Raw genomic sequence first — 13,291 nt, forward strand, 5'->3', positions numbered from 1 at the left:
AGCCGGAATAAGACAATGGGATTTTTAGATAAACATCTGCATATTTGAAAAATCCTGGAAGTTATTCACCTGTTGAGAGCTGAGGTTGTATAAATTCGTCTTTAGTTTGCCCACATTGTTATAGTGGGCATGCATGTGTGTATATACATGTGCACAGACATCCCCAGGACCCCTCCATTTTAGCTCTTTATTCACACATATGCCTTTCCTAATGTCTTAATCTCCTTGCAGATTGCACTCTGTACTTCTCAGCTGTATCTTTGTCTAACCCAGCACTGTGAAGAGGGTGTTCAGATAGAGTAGAGCAGGATGTGAAGAGACAAGGACAGAAGAGTGGGAGAAGCTAGTAGGCGGATACACATAGACAATGGCTGGAAGGAACGGTGGAATACAATTGCTCCCTGGGGCTAATACCTATATATAGGGTTCCCGTCTTACAGTCCTTGATGTGTTCAAGGCCTCCTTGTCTATTCTTTCTGCTACTCCCTACAGTCACTCTGTGAGGTTGGGGTGTGAACACTATTCTTGCCTCATTTAATAGGTGATGGATCTAAGGAACAGAGAACGAAGATATATTCTGGAAGGTCAGAGGTAGGACTAATGGGCCAGCACCCATACTCCTGGCAACCACTTTCAACCCAATGCTGGCATACCCCCCGAAAAATGGAGGGCAGCCAAGGTGTGGTGGGAGCCATGGACCCTACACAGAAGGAAGCTGCTATAGCTCACTAACCACTCTGAACTCCTGCTGCCTTAATGGCTGAATGCAGACAGTTATCCCGTTCATACTTACCTTGTATGGTCCTGGTTAGAAGTTGCCTATGAGGTGAGGGTATAAAAGTTCTTTGTGTCCTAAAGAATGCTGTATTTGAAAGGCTTGGGAATATTTCATACCATGCAACCAGGCTCACGGTAATTCTCAGAGATCTCACTCATTCCAAGTAGAATGGAAGGATCTCAAGGGGAGCAGAGTGTTGGCTGCTGTGCCTTGTACCCAACCTGTGGTCTCCACCCCACTCATCTGTCTGTGGGACTAGAAGTAGCAGGCAGGGATCTTTAATGTTCACTTGGAACTGTGTAAATACAATAGTTAGCTCTTGAAAGATGAGATCACTCTTCTGAAAATGTTCTAACTGCTGGCTTCACAGATAGGCAGTCTTTTAAATTTGCAATGCAGTAATAGGGAAAGGGGGAGATATCGTTTTCTTGGTTTGCCTCTGAGTATTGCCTAATTGTCTTGAAAAACAATAGATGTGGTGTTACTTACTCGGCTTCTAATAATAAGCATTACATATACAAATATTATATATATAATGCTTACTTACCTACAGTTGCTGTTGCTTGAAGAAGGTTAATTTCTTCTCAGTCTGAGCTGTTTGTTTCCTGAAAGTTCTGCCTTTAGGGGACATTGAGGCTGAGCTCATGTGGATGAATGGGGATGTGGAGAGCTGTGCAGTTTACTGAGGCAAGAAAATTTGCCTCCCCGCCTCGACTTACACGCTTGGGATCCCATTATCTATGTGTGAAACTGCCTTGAATCTATTTTTCACTGTGTAGACAACCCGAGACAATGTTTATTCTACATGAATGAATCCACCCTGGTACAGTTAATTTATTTCTCTTAGTATGATAAAAAGACAGTTTCCACATGATGGACCTGATAAAAACTACAGCAATCTAAATTAATGACTAAACAGGTGAAGACCAGCACCCTGACAGCCAGTATTATTTTTCTCTCTAAACAGAGTCAGAGATAGTTAAAACTCTCCATTTAATTTTGCACACCTTAAGTGTGAAAAATCCCTCACACATGTTATTGAGGAAGAGAACTCATGCAAACAACCAATTACTGTCTTAAAGGAGTTAAGAACTAGTTACTGGTCATTTTATTGTTGTTAAGCAACCAGTTAAATTCAAGTAAACAAGGGTTTGCTTGACTATACTCAGCTTTCCCATAGTAGTTTGTGGGAGCTCCATCTCTTCTGGCTCATTCCCTGCTCAACTCAGCTGCCTAATGAGCTAAGTAAGCTGTTCAGAACCTCATGTTAATGGAGTTGTGGCAATGGCAGATTTCTTTGGCCTGAATTATGTGGACAGTTGCCCAAACTATCACTATGTTTTGCTGGCATGAACAGAACTCATTGAGAGTGAGTACTGTATCTCCCTGAGCTTGCTTTGAAAAAGTATTTGGCATTTAATAAAAGCATTTCCTCACTTGCATTGTAGTTCGAGCCTTTTAGATAATTAAGAAAGAATTTCTTTGACTACATCTTAACCATTTTTAAAAGTTCTCTTATTTAAAAAAAAAATTTCATTTAGTTTATTTGCATATTCAAAGGGAAACACAGAAGCTGGAAGTAAGCCAGGATGCATGGTTTGGAAGTTGGTGTAAAGAGGATGGCTACAACTATCTAAAATGTGCTTTGGACTTCTGTTTTGGTTTTCAACTTCTAAACAAGGGAATTAGTTTTAGTATTTTGTTTCTTTTCCTCTTTCCAGTGGAGGTACAGAGAAGAAAGCAATAATCTAAAATCTATTGGTGAAGGGAGAAGGGAAAGCAAAGATCCTAAATCATCTACCAACTTAACAATCAGCCCCCGAATACAGAATTTATTATGGGGTGTTTTCCTCTCCTCTATCTTAGCTCTTAGCTCTGCTCTCCTCTTTCCTCTTCCCTCATCTTTCCCTTCGCTCTCTCCTCCCCTTCCTGTCCCATTTCGTCTCTCTTTCTGTAAGCTAGAGTTGCCAGTTACAACAACCAAACAACTAACTACTAAGCTTTCTTCTCCTCTCATTCAGTCTCCATTCTTGACTGAGCTTAATCGGGTGACTTTTTTGGAAGACATGTGTGGGTTTCTTATGTGACCCAGCAGAACATATTAGATCTTAATTAGGTTTGGGATATTTTATTTTGTTTTGATCTTTACACCAAGTAAACATTTAAAGCAGGACTAGTTTCCTTGATAGTATAGTTTACTTTTCAGCACTAGAGGTAGGTTTTGATTTGGAATCTATTGTCATCATCATCACTTTTACTAATGCCCTTCTAGACCTCAGGGTTAAGAAGTCAGTAACTAATGCATCCCAAACTGATTTGCCTTGCAACCATATTGCAGGGTGTAGTAGAAAGACTGGACATAGGAGTCAAGCAACATGGTTCCAGAGCTGACTCACTAAACAACTATTAGTCCAGGTGTGGTTTCTCCAACTTGATTTCCTCAGTATGAATTACTAGAAGATTTCTAGAGACACTTTTAACTTGTGTGGTCTATAAACTTTCTCCTGGGGGAAAAGTCAGATGGAAGGAAAGAAAACAGAAAATGAAGAAGTTAAGGGAAGAAAGGAAGGAATAGAAGCACATTTTTATTCAGGTGGCTTTATGGCCAAACTTACATAACCAATTGTTTTTCTTTCTCCCTCTTCCTCTCTCTAAATCATTTAAAAATGTTATTTAAAAAGAGTAAATAAGAAAATTGAGATGTTGCTCAGTATATGTAGCAATGGGAGTGCTCTTTAAAAAAACAAAACAAAACAACAACAGCACTGTCTCTGGGACCAAGCGATCGATGACTAGTCATTGAGCTTAAAAAGTTCTGTGAATTTTTCAAATTAGGTGCACTGAAGAGGAACTGCAAATTGGAAAAGCAAATGGGTTATTGTTTCCTACGTTTCTTCTACTCTTATTCTTGAGGGCAGACATTTCTCACACCATCCACTAGTTATTATATAGTTTCCTTTTCCTCCATTATCTAGGTGGGGGAGTGGCCTCCCTGGATTCCAAAGTCGTCTCTGGGTTAAAGGTTGTGCCTCTCTTGCCATGTGTGGGTTCATGGGAGCTTGGAAAGACGGCTTTAGTAGCTGTCCTTCCCTGGGGAAGGAAAAGGCCATGCAGGCCCTAAGGTTGCTCTACCCCTAGCTGTGAGTAAGACTCATATGAATTTAGGGTGTGTGTGTGTGTGTGTGTGTGTGTGTGTGTGTGTGTATGTGTGTGTGTAGGACCAGGTGAGGTAGGGGGAGAGACAGGAGGGAAGGGAAGAAAAAAGGGAAATAGAATATATATGGGAGGCAACAGCATGGACATTCCCAGCTGTAAGGCTCTACTCTATCACTACATTTCAGAGTTTTCAGAAATAAATAAGCTGTAAGTTAGCTCCCAAGTCTTGCTCAAAACTTAAGGCCCCAATCCTTAGGGAAGTTCCCTTCTGTCTGCATTTCATGGTGGTGGGAGCTGATGGACTACTCTTGGTCCAAAACGATACTTCCTGAGCCTCAAAGAGAATATTCTGCTGTTAAATCATCCTATGTGAGGGAAATCTAAATGTCCTCAGTGTCCTCTCTGACCCTTCTGAAAGAAGTCCAGTTTTCAGCCTTCCCACTGGAAGCTTTTAGGGACCTTAATTCCATTTTTTTTTTTTTTTTTTTTTTTTTTTTTGGTGGGGAGCAATTATAGGGAGTTATGTGCTTTCTGTTTCCACTGACCAGCTGCTCTTAACAGGAATCTTGTTCCATAGCGACTTATACTCTTTGAAGTCCTCCTTCCAACTCACTTTTGTGAAACCACCTTAGATTGCTTTTGAAGATAGAATATAAATAGCAAATAAACTAAACCAATGACTGGTTCAGGTTCCTAGCCCGAGTTTCAAGAAATGCTAGGAATGATGAAGATATGTGCAAGGACTTATTGGGCTGCCCAGATGAAGACTAAGTACTGACCAAATCGGGGGTTTTTCCTTTGGTCAGCATGGTGGTGGCTGCACCTACCTTAGGTCTTTCTTCTCTGAGAGGTTCAACCTATTGTATCTTAACCATGAATAAGGTATCTTAATCCACTCCTCACCCTTTTAGACTCAATTTAGTCATCACCTCCTCAGAGAAATCCCCCTTTCTAAGTTCCGACTCACCCCTCACCTCTACCTTTGAACAGTGTGGGTGTCCTCCTCCTGGGTGGCCATCATTTTTAGAGTACTGATGGCATCACAGTGGATGCACTTGTTACTTTGCATATTTGGCTCCCTTGTTTGGAAGAAGGGCCTTTGTCCTCTTCTTCAGCCTAATGCTGTACAGCACTTGACAGAGAGAAAATTCTGAACACAGGTGCAATGAATAATAGATGAACATAGGACTGCCGGGCCCCAGCCATGACCATTGGCATCATTCCATTTTGGGTCCATTGTTGCATTCCTGTGCAGTCACATGTGATTTGTTAATGATAGCACAATAGTTTCTTTCTCATTTTGAAATATCCTTTTATAATAATTTCTTATTCTCTGTTTCTTTTGCTTCTTGGCCAGCTATTCTCTAACGTAAAAGTAAAGCAAAACAAAATAAAACCCAAAATGCTAAGGTTCTTAAAGTGATGCATGGCCATTCTTTCTAACCCATTTCTCCCCTACAGCCCCATTCATAACCACTTCAGTATCCTCCTTGCCACTCAGGATGGATTCAGGATTTTTATTTTCTTTCTTTAAAAAAAGTTAGACTAGAAGTTTCTGAAATGTTTCTTCTTTAGTCAAAACACAAGTGGAATGAAAAAAAAGTATAGAGACTATCTATGGAAACATTGTTGGTTCCATTGTAATCTGGCTGGTAAGAAAGGCCACATCAAAAATAGCTAGCTGGCAAGGACAGGAAGAATTAACATCATTAAAATGTCTATACTACCCACTGCAATTGATAGTTTGAATGTGACTCTTATTAAAATGCCAATGGTGTCTTTAATAGAACTAGAGCAAAAATTCAACATTTTATACAAAACCATAAAAGATTCTGAATAGCCACAGCAATCTTGAGAAAGAAGAACAAAGTCAGAGGTATCATGCTGTCTGATATCAAACTACTATATGGATATAATAATCAAAACTGCATAGTACTGGCATAAAAACAGACACATAGATCAATGAAACAGAATAGAGAACCGAGAAATAAACTCATACCTAATAACAAAGGAGGCAAGAACACACAATGGGGTAAAAGACAGTCTAATCAATAAATGGTGCTGGGAAAATTAGACAGGTACATGCAAAAAGAAAAAAAAAAAGAAAGAAACTAAACCACCTTCTTGCATCATATACAAGAATAAACTCAAAGTGGATTAGAGACTTAAATGTAAGACTTAAACCCATAAAATTCTTAGAAGATAACATAGTCAGTAAAATCAATGACATTTCTCTTAGCAATATTTTTTCTTGGGCAAGGAAAACAAAAGAAAAGACTATATCTAACTAAAAAGTTTTTGCACAGTGAAGGTAGCCATCAACAAAATAAAAAGACAGCCTACTGAATGGGAGAAGATATTTACCAATGATACATCTGACAAGTGGTTAATATTCAAAATTTATAAAGAACTTTATATAAGTCAATATCAAAAAACAAACAAACAATTTAATTAAGAAATAGGTAGAGGACATTTCTCCAAAGAAGACACATAGATGGCCAATAGACATTTGAAAGATGCTCAATGCCACTAGTCATCAGAGAAATTCAAATTAAAACCATAATGAGATATCATCCCACACCTGTTAGAATGACTATCATCAATAAATCCACGAAGACAAGTGTTGGCAAGGATGTAGAGAAAAGAGAACCTTTGTGCACTGTTATTCAGAATGCAGATTGGTGTAGCCTCTGTGGAAACCAGTATGGAGGTTTTTCAAAAAAGTAAAAATGCAACTACCTTATGACTCAGTGATTTGACTTCTGGGTACACAAGACATTAATTTGAAAGAATATAGAGGGGTGGGCAAAAGTAGGTTTATAGGTGTTGGTATGAAAAAATAATATAGCAATTAATAAATAATAATACAATAATACCAGTAAGCTCTGTGTTTTGTGTACCCATAACTGTAAACCTCCTTTTGCTCATCCCTGTATGCACCCCTTTTTTCACTGCAACATTATGGAAGCAACCTAAGTCTCCATCAGTGGATGAGTGAATAAAGAAGTGGTGGTATATATATATATATATATATATATATATATATATACACACACACACACACACACACACACATACACACACACACACACACACACACACACACACACACACACACCCGTATTTTTCGGACCATAAGACGCACTTTTTTCCCCCCAGAAGTGGGGGGATAAAGTCCCTGCGTCTTATGGTCCAAATATAGCCTATACATATACTTTAAAAAAAAAGTTGTTTTACTTGCCCGGCTCTGTGTGGTCTCTGTGTGCTTGCCCGGCTCTAAAATGGTTCTAAATGCTGCTGTTTACTTTACAGGGTTGATTACATGTGTTTATGACTGTGATGTTGGGTTTTAATGCACATAAAATATTTTAGGACACTATTTGTTTCAGAATCTTTTTTTCTTCATTTCCCTTCTCTAAAAACTGGTGCGTCTTATGGTCCGGTGCGTCTTATGGTCCGAAAAATACGGTATATACATACATACACACATACACACACACACACAATGGAATATTCCTCAAACATAAAAAAGTTTCCTTTAAATGGAACTTACATGGATAACTTTGTCCCTTTGGGTGAACCTGTGACTGAGAGCATTGGCTCTTCCAAAATGGAGGGAAACTGGTGAAGGTACTGCTTTGATAATAAAGTACCCACAATACTTTCACACATGAGCACAGAAAGAGGGGATTTGGCTATATTGTAATTATCAAAATGTGTCGATGACTCCCCTTTTGAGCTTCCCCCCCCTTCTGATTAGCTATACAGGGTACTGGAATGTAAGGGAAATCCTGTCTACTCACCCTCACATTCTCAGATCAGTATTTGATGACAATCCAATGCAATGCTCCACCTTAAAATACCTGGTCATTAACCCTCAGTAGCTTCCTCAGCTGTAAGACTTGCTCACTGACCAGGGAGATCCAAAAGCTCACTACTCATTTTTGCCTTCCTCTTGTACCCTTGGTTGGCTAAGGCTAAAGCATATCAGTGCCTGCATGAATGAACAAGTGTAGTTCTTTGGTGAAATTGAAAAGCTTCACATTTCTCTGCTCTTTTTTATATTTGATTCAACAGATATTTATTGAGCACCTCCTTTATATAGACATAGGTAAGGTTCACTGATCTTAAAAAGCCTTGAAAGAGTAGATAAATAACTAGTCGGTACCTGGTAATAGTTCAATCATTACACAAATATTTCACGAGAACAACTATGCTGAGCACTGTTCCAGGATTTTGGCTAAACTGATGAATAAGACAGATATGGTCCCTGCCTTCAGGGAGCCTATTGTCCAGAAAGGGAGAGAGACAATTAAACAAGCAACACTAGTAAGGAATAGTGAGTGATTAGATGAGGGGATGAGAGGCTGGTTTGGGATCTTATAGGCAAGGTGATTATTTTAATCAACTGGTTCTTCAGAGAGATCCAAAGGCAAGAAATCCAATATATTTGGGGATGGATAAGAGAAGATAGAAGATGCTTTTGATTGCTAGATCAGTGAATAGTGGCAGAAGGAGGAATAGCAGGAAAAAGCCAAGAAGTTGGGAAAGCAGAGAATGTGCTCAAGAAATACAGTTATCTACACTGGTTAGAATATAGAGCATACATCCAATCACAGATATTGTTTTGAATTTATTTTTTAAATTCTAAAAATGATTCAAATTGAAGAAAAATTGCTAGAATAAATCTCCATATACACATTCATTAGATTTTTAAATTCTTAACACTTTGTTACATCCCATATATATATTTATTATATATATATATATTTATTATTTATTATTGTATGTGTGTGCATCCCTATGTGATTTTTTGTTATTATTGAACCATTTGAAAGTGATATATAGATATCATGAGCCCATATGCGTCTCCTAAAATTAAACAAATAGGATATTATTTGCACTTATTTTTTTTTATTAAAAAAAACAAAACATTAAAAGACAGCTCCACTTCCCCTCCATATCCCAAGATATTCATCATAAACTATTTCCATGCCCTCCCACCCCCACCCCGGCAGCCCCAATTTCCCTTTAAGGTAGTTTTATCTCCACCTTCATCTTTCTGAGCCTTGAAATGACCAGCCAATGAATAGCCAAGTTGCTCGGAGGAAAGGAACAAGTTTAAATAACTCCAAAGTTATTCTCAGTCTCTGCTGGGTTGGAGCAGACAGGGCCAACAGTGCTTTCTGCTCATATCTCAGGACCTGGAAGAAAATATTCTATGAGGCTTAGAAGAAAATGACATAAAATGAAATCTATTTCTGCTGTCAGAGATCACAATGAAACTGGAGATGAGGTACAAAATCAATTCATTCTTATTCTAATGTTCAGATTGTCATCTTCCCGTTTACTCAGACTTGGGCCTGATGGCTCAAATTGGTCTTTGGAATATTTAAGGAGCTTTTTTTGGTCCCTTAATATTGGCTTATCAGTTCCAGTAATTTTACCTCCCAGAGTGAAATTGGCTGCTGACATTTGGAGGAAATCTGTGCTGTATTTTTTCATACGTTTCACTGATCGTTACCCACCAGGCTACAGTAAATGTGCTTCTGGCTTATTAGGAAGATAGCCACAGAGACTGGATGCTTTATCACAGAAATCTCTGGTCATTATAGGAGCATTTCCCCAGCAGAGAGAACCTTAGTCAAGTATTTATCCATTTTTCTTTCTGCACAATACCACAGATCTCCTGTTTAGAGGAAATCTTCCCATTTGGCTGCTGGGATAAAAGGGAAAAGTTAGGCCTGCTACAAGTGATCCTTTTATTCCTTTTTCAAGGCTGTGTATGTGGGCTTCACAGAGGGAGAGATTAAGAAGGAGAAGAAATAAAAAAAGGATAGAAAGAATAGGTGACTGAGCTTGAAAACCCACTTGCTTGTGCTGCAAAGTAATAACTGGAGTGTGCATCTATGTTCTGTTTATAAAACAATTACTTTAATTAGAAAATAATATTAATTTTAAGTAATTAAAAAAATAATTGTCAATAATTCTACCACCCAAAAATAACTAATTTAAAAATATTTTTATTGATTTCAAAGAGGAAGGGAGAGGAAGAGAGAGATAGAAACATCCATGATGAGAGAGAATCATTGATCAGCTGCCTCCTGAATCTCCCCTTTGGGAATGAAGTCCCTGACCAGGAATCAAACTGTGACCTCCTGGTTCATAGGTCGACCCTCAAAGACTGAGCCATACTGGCCCCAAAGTAACAACTTTTAGCAATTTAATATTTCCTGTCAGATATTACTTTGTGGGTTTTAAATATATTTCAAATAACATTTCTAAGATATTTTCACTTGACATCACATAAACTCTTAATAAACAAACTTTTTAGAGGTTGCATGATAGCTTATCTGTGGATGTCCACAATTTACTTTATAATCTCTTATTTTTGACAGATTACTTTCTAGTTCTTCTGTGTTAGTATTTTTCCCTATAAAGATTGGAGCAATGAATATCCTTATGCAAAAAGCTTTTATGGGTATATTAATCAGACCACTTTCTTGAGATGGATTTCAATGAGTTAAATTACTGAGTCAAAACATAGGCACATTATAAGGGCTATCTCTGTTTGCCTTCAGAGAGTTTTAAAGAATGCTCTGCTAGAATAGTTTTACTCCCACTAGCAGAATGTAAGAATGCTTATCTCCATGAACACATGAGTATTACTTTAAAAATATGTATTAATTTAGTAGGTGAAGAAAAAAATAGCATCATATAGTAAATGCCAATTCTTCGCTTAGTAGTGAGTTGGAACAAATTTTTTGTTTTCTTGGCAATTTGTAGGCGTTAGAATTTGTGGCATTTTAAACTGCCAATCTTAATTATTTTTCTAAATTATTTGGATGATCCTCTGTTTACCATGTTTGTTACAATTTATCCCAGTTCAAAAGCCTTTTAGTCCTGGCTGGTGTGACTCAGCTGGTTAGAGTGTTGTCCCATCCACCAAAAGGTTGTAAGTTCAATTCCCAGTCAGGGCACATAACTAGGTTGTGGGTTTGATCCCTGCGTGAGTATGGGAGGCAACCAATCTCTCTCTCTCTCTCTCTGTCTCTGTCTCTCTCAGGTCTTTGTGATTCATTCCAGTTCCTATCTCCTGTGCATGAGCAGAACTAAAGTATAGATTCTCAAGGTTATTTCACCCGTTGTAATTTCAAAGTGTCAGAAAAAGCACAGATAGTAACATTTTTAAAAACAGAGTCCCACTAATCACTATCTACTTTTTGACGACCACCCCCCCCTCCCCCCCCCCCGCCCACCTCCCCCAAACACACACACAAGATCCATCTTTTGTCTCCGTGGATGTAGGTCCACAAAGACTTGGGCCGCAAAGGAGTCTAATGGTGTGTGCTCAGAGACCAGAGGATTCTGTATAGATTAACATTTTAAGTCCAGCCCTTATCAATTGTAATTGCATAGACATGTCTCATGACCTGGCAACTAGTCTCAACAAGAGCTGACCTTCTTTAATCTACTTTCCACTCTGCTGCTCTCCATCCAGGCTCCATAGTCTAATTATGGCAGATGCAGGTTGTGAACTGTGGTTTATTCTTCCTAAAAAGATGACGTTAATGTTGCCATAACCATTCTTTAGATGCATATTTTAGAGATTCCTTCCCCAGAGCCCCAAACACTTTGCAAATATGATCTCATTAACCCACATGCCAACCTCTGTGGTAGGTCAGTCCTCCTGGTGGCATTCCGGAATTGAATTATGCAAAGAGAAAGTGGTCTTTTCAGGGATGTCTGCTGACTGGGGATGGGACCAAGCTTAACAGGGAATCTTAAAACTGTGCAGGCCCCTAACTATCACTTGGTCCAACATCCTCATTAAATAAAAGGGAAACTGAGAGCCCTGGCCGGTTTGGCTCAGTGAATAGAGAGTCAAGTCAGCCTTCAGACTGAAGGGGCCCGAGTTCGATTCTGTTCAAGGGCACATGCCCAGCTTGTGGGCTCAATCCCCAGTAGTGGGTATGCAGGAGGAAGCCAATCAATGAGTCTCTGATCATTGATATTTCTATCTCTCTCTCGCTCTCCCTTCCTCTCTTATATATAATATGTATATATTTTAAAAAATGGAAACTGAGAGAGGAGCTGTGTCACTAAACTTCTCAGTCATGACTATATGTTAGTATCATGTGGGAAGCTTTAGAAACATATGCAGGCGGTTGGAGAGACCTTTTGGTTTCATCTGTTAATCTCTTGCTTCCCTGATGAAGAATGTTATATCAATGTGTCCACTGGGATATCCCTTCACTGCCTGTGTTCCATGACACTCTAGCCCTTCTTATGAAACCTGTCATGACACTTGCTATGGCTATGTGTCCAAGTCCTGAACCACATCACTGAGGCCTTTGACAAAATTTTACTAGGCCCCTAATCTAAACAGCTCTTTCACCATCAGATGGCTGGATGAGTTAAGACAACTTCCTTTGTTGTCTCTAAAAACAGGCCACAGCCTAAAGGCCAGGCAGAGGCTGCCACGCAGATTTCCTCTCAATGGTAATCACTACTTGCTTCCAAGAAACTCTCTTGCCTTCATAGATATCCTTAATATCTGCAGAAAATGAGGATGTGTTTCCATTTCCACAAATATGCTTACATGCTACATCTCACAAATATTTTCATATACCAACACTTTCATCAAGGGCATAGATTCCCATCTCCCCTGACTGGGATTTAATGGGAATGAACCATTATTGATTGGATTGCTGTGGTGCCAGTGGGCACTACCTCAAGCCTGAAGACCATAGATGGTATCAAAGTCACCAATGATCATCTTTGGGTTCTCAGTTTTCTTTGGTGCAGGGCATGGTCAGTTATTTACTCCCACCCACATACTTTAGAGAGCCCACCCTACTCTAACAGCATCATTTACACCTGCTGCCCCCTCTAACTAGAATATCCTCTTTCCATTCTCTTCCTGGCTAATTCTTACTCATCTTTCAAACCTCAAACCACACGTCAACTCTGCCGTAAAGCCTTCCCAAGGCCATCTTCCTTCTCCCTATACGAGTGCAGACATCCCATGGCTTACTTATATTTCTTTGAACTCTTGAAGGAGAAGCCTGGGTATCATTTGATTTCACATTATACAGTATGGATACAAAAAGTGTTTTTGCTATAAGTGAATAAATGCAAGTGATTCAATCATGGAAAAACAAAGTGGCTTGAAGAGTGATGCACCAGTTTATTCATATTTGGGTCTTTTACCTGACACCTGGCACTGTGTCTAGCACACCGTAGGCGCATAATGTGTGTTTTTCCAGATGAATGCACCATTACCATATGTATTACTGTGGTGCCTGAAAATGACATCAGTTCAGGTTACATTGAAACTGATGCGAAACATAAAGG

This window comes from Pipistrellus kuhlii, unplaced genomic scaffold (assembly GCF_014108245.1).
Source record: "Pipistrellus kuhlii isolate mPipKuh1 unplaced genomic scaffold, mPipKuh1.p scaffold_m20_p_13, whole genome shotgun sequence".
Taxonomy (NCBI): domain Eukaryota; kingdom Metazoa; phylum Chordata; class Mammalia; order Chiroptera; family Vespertilionidae; genus Pipistrellus; species Pipistrellus kuhlii.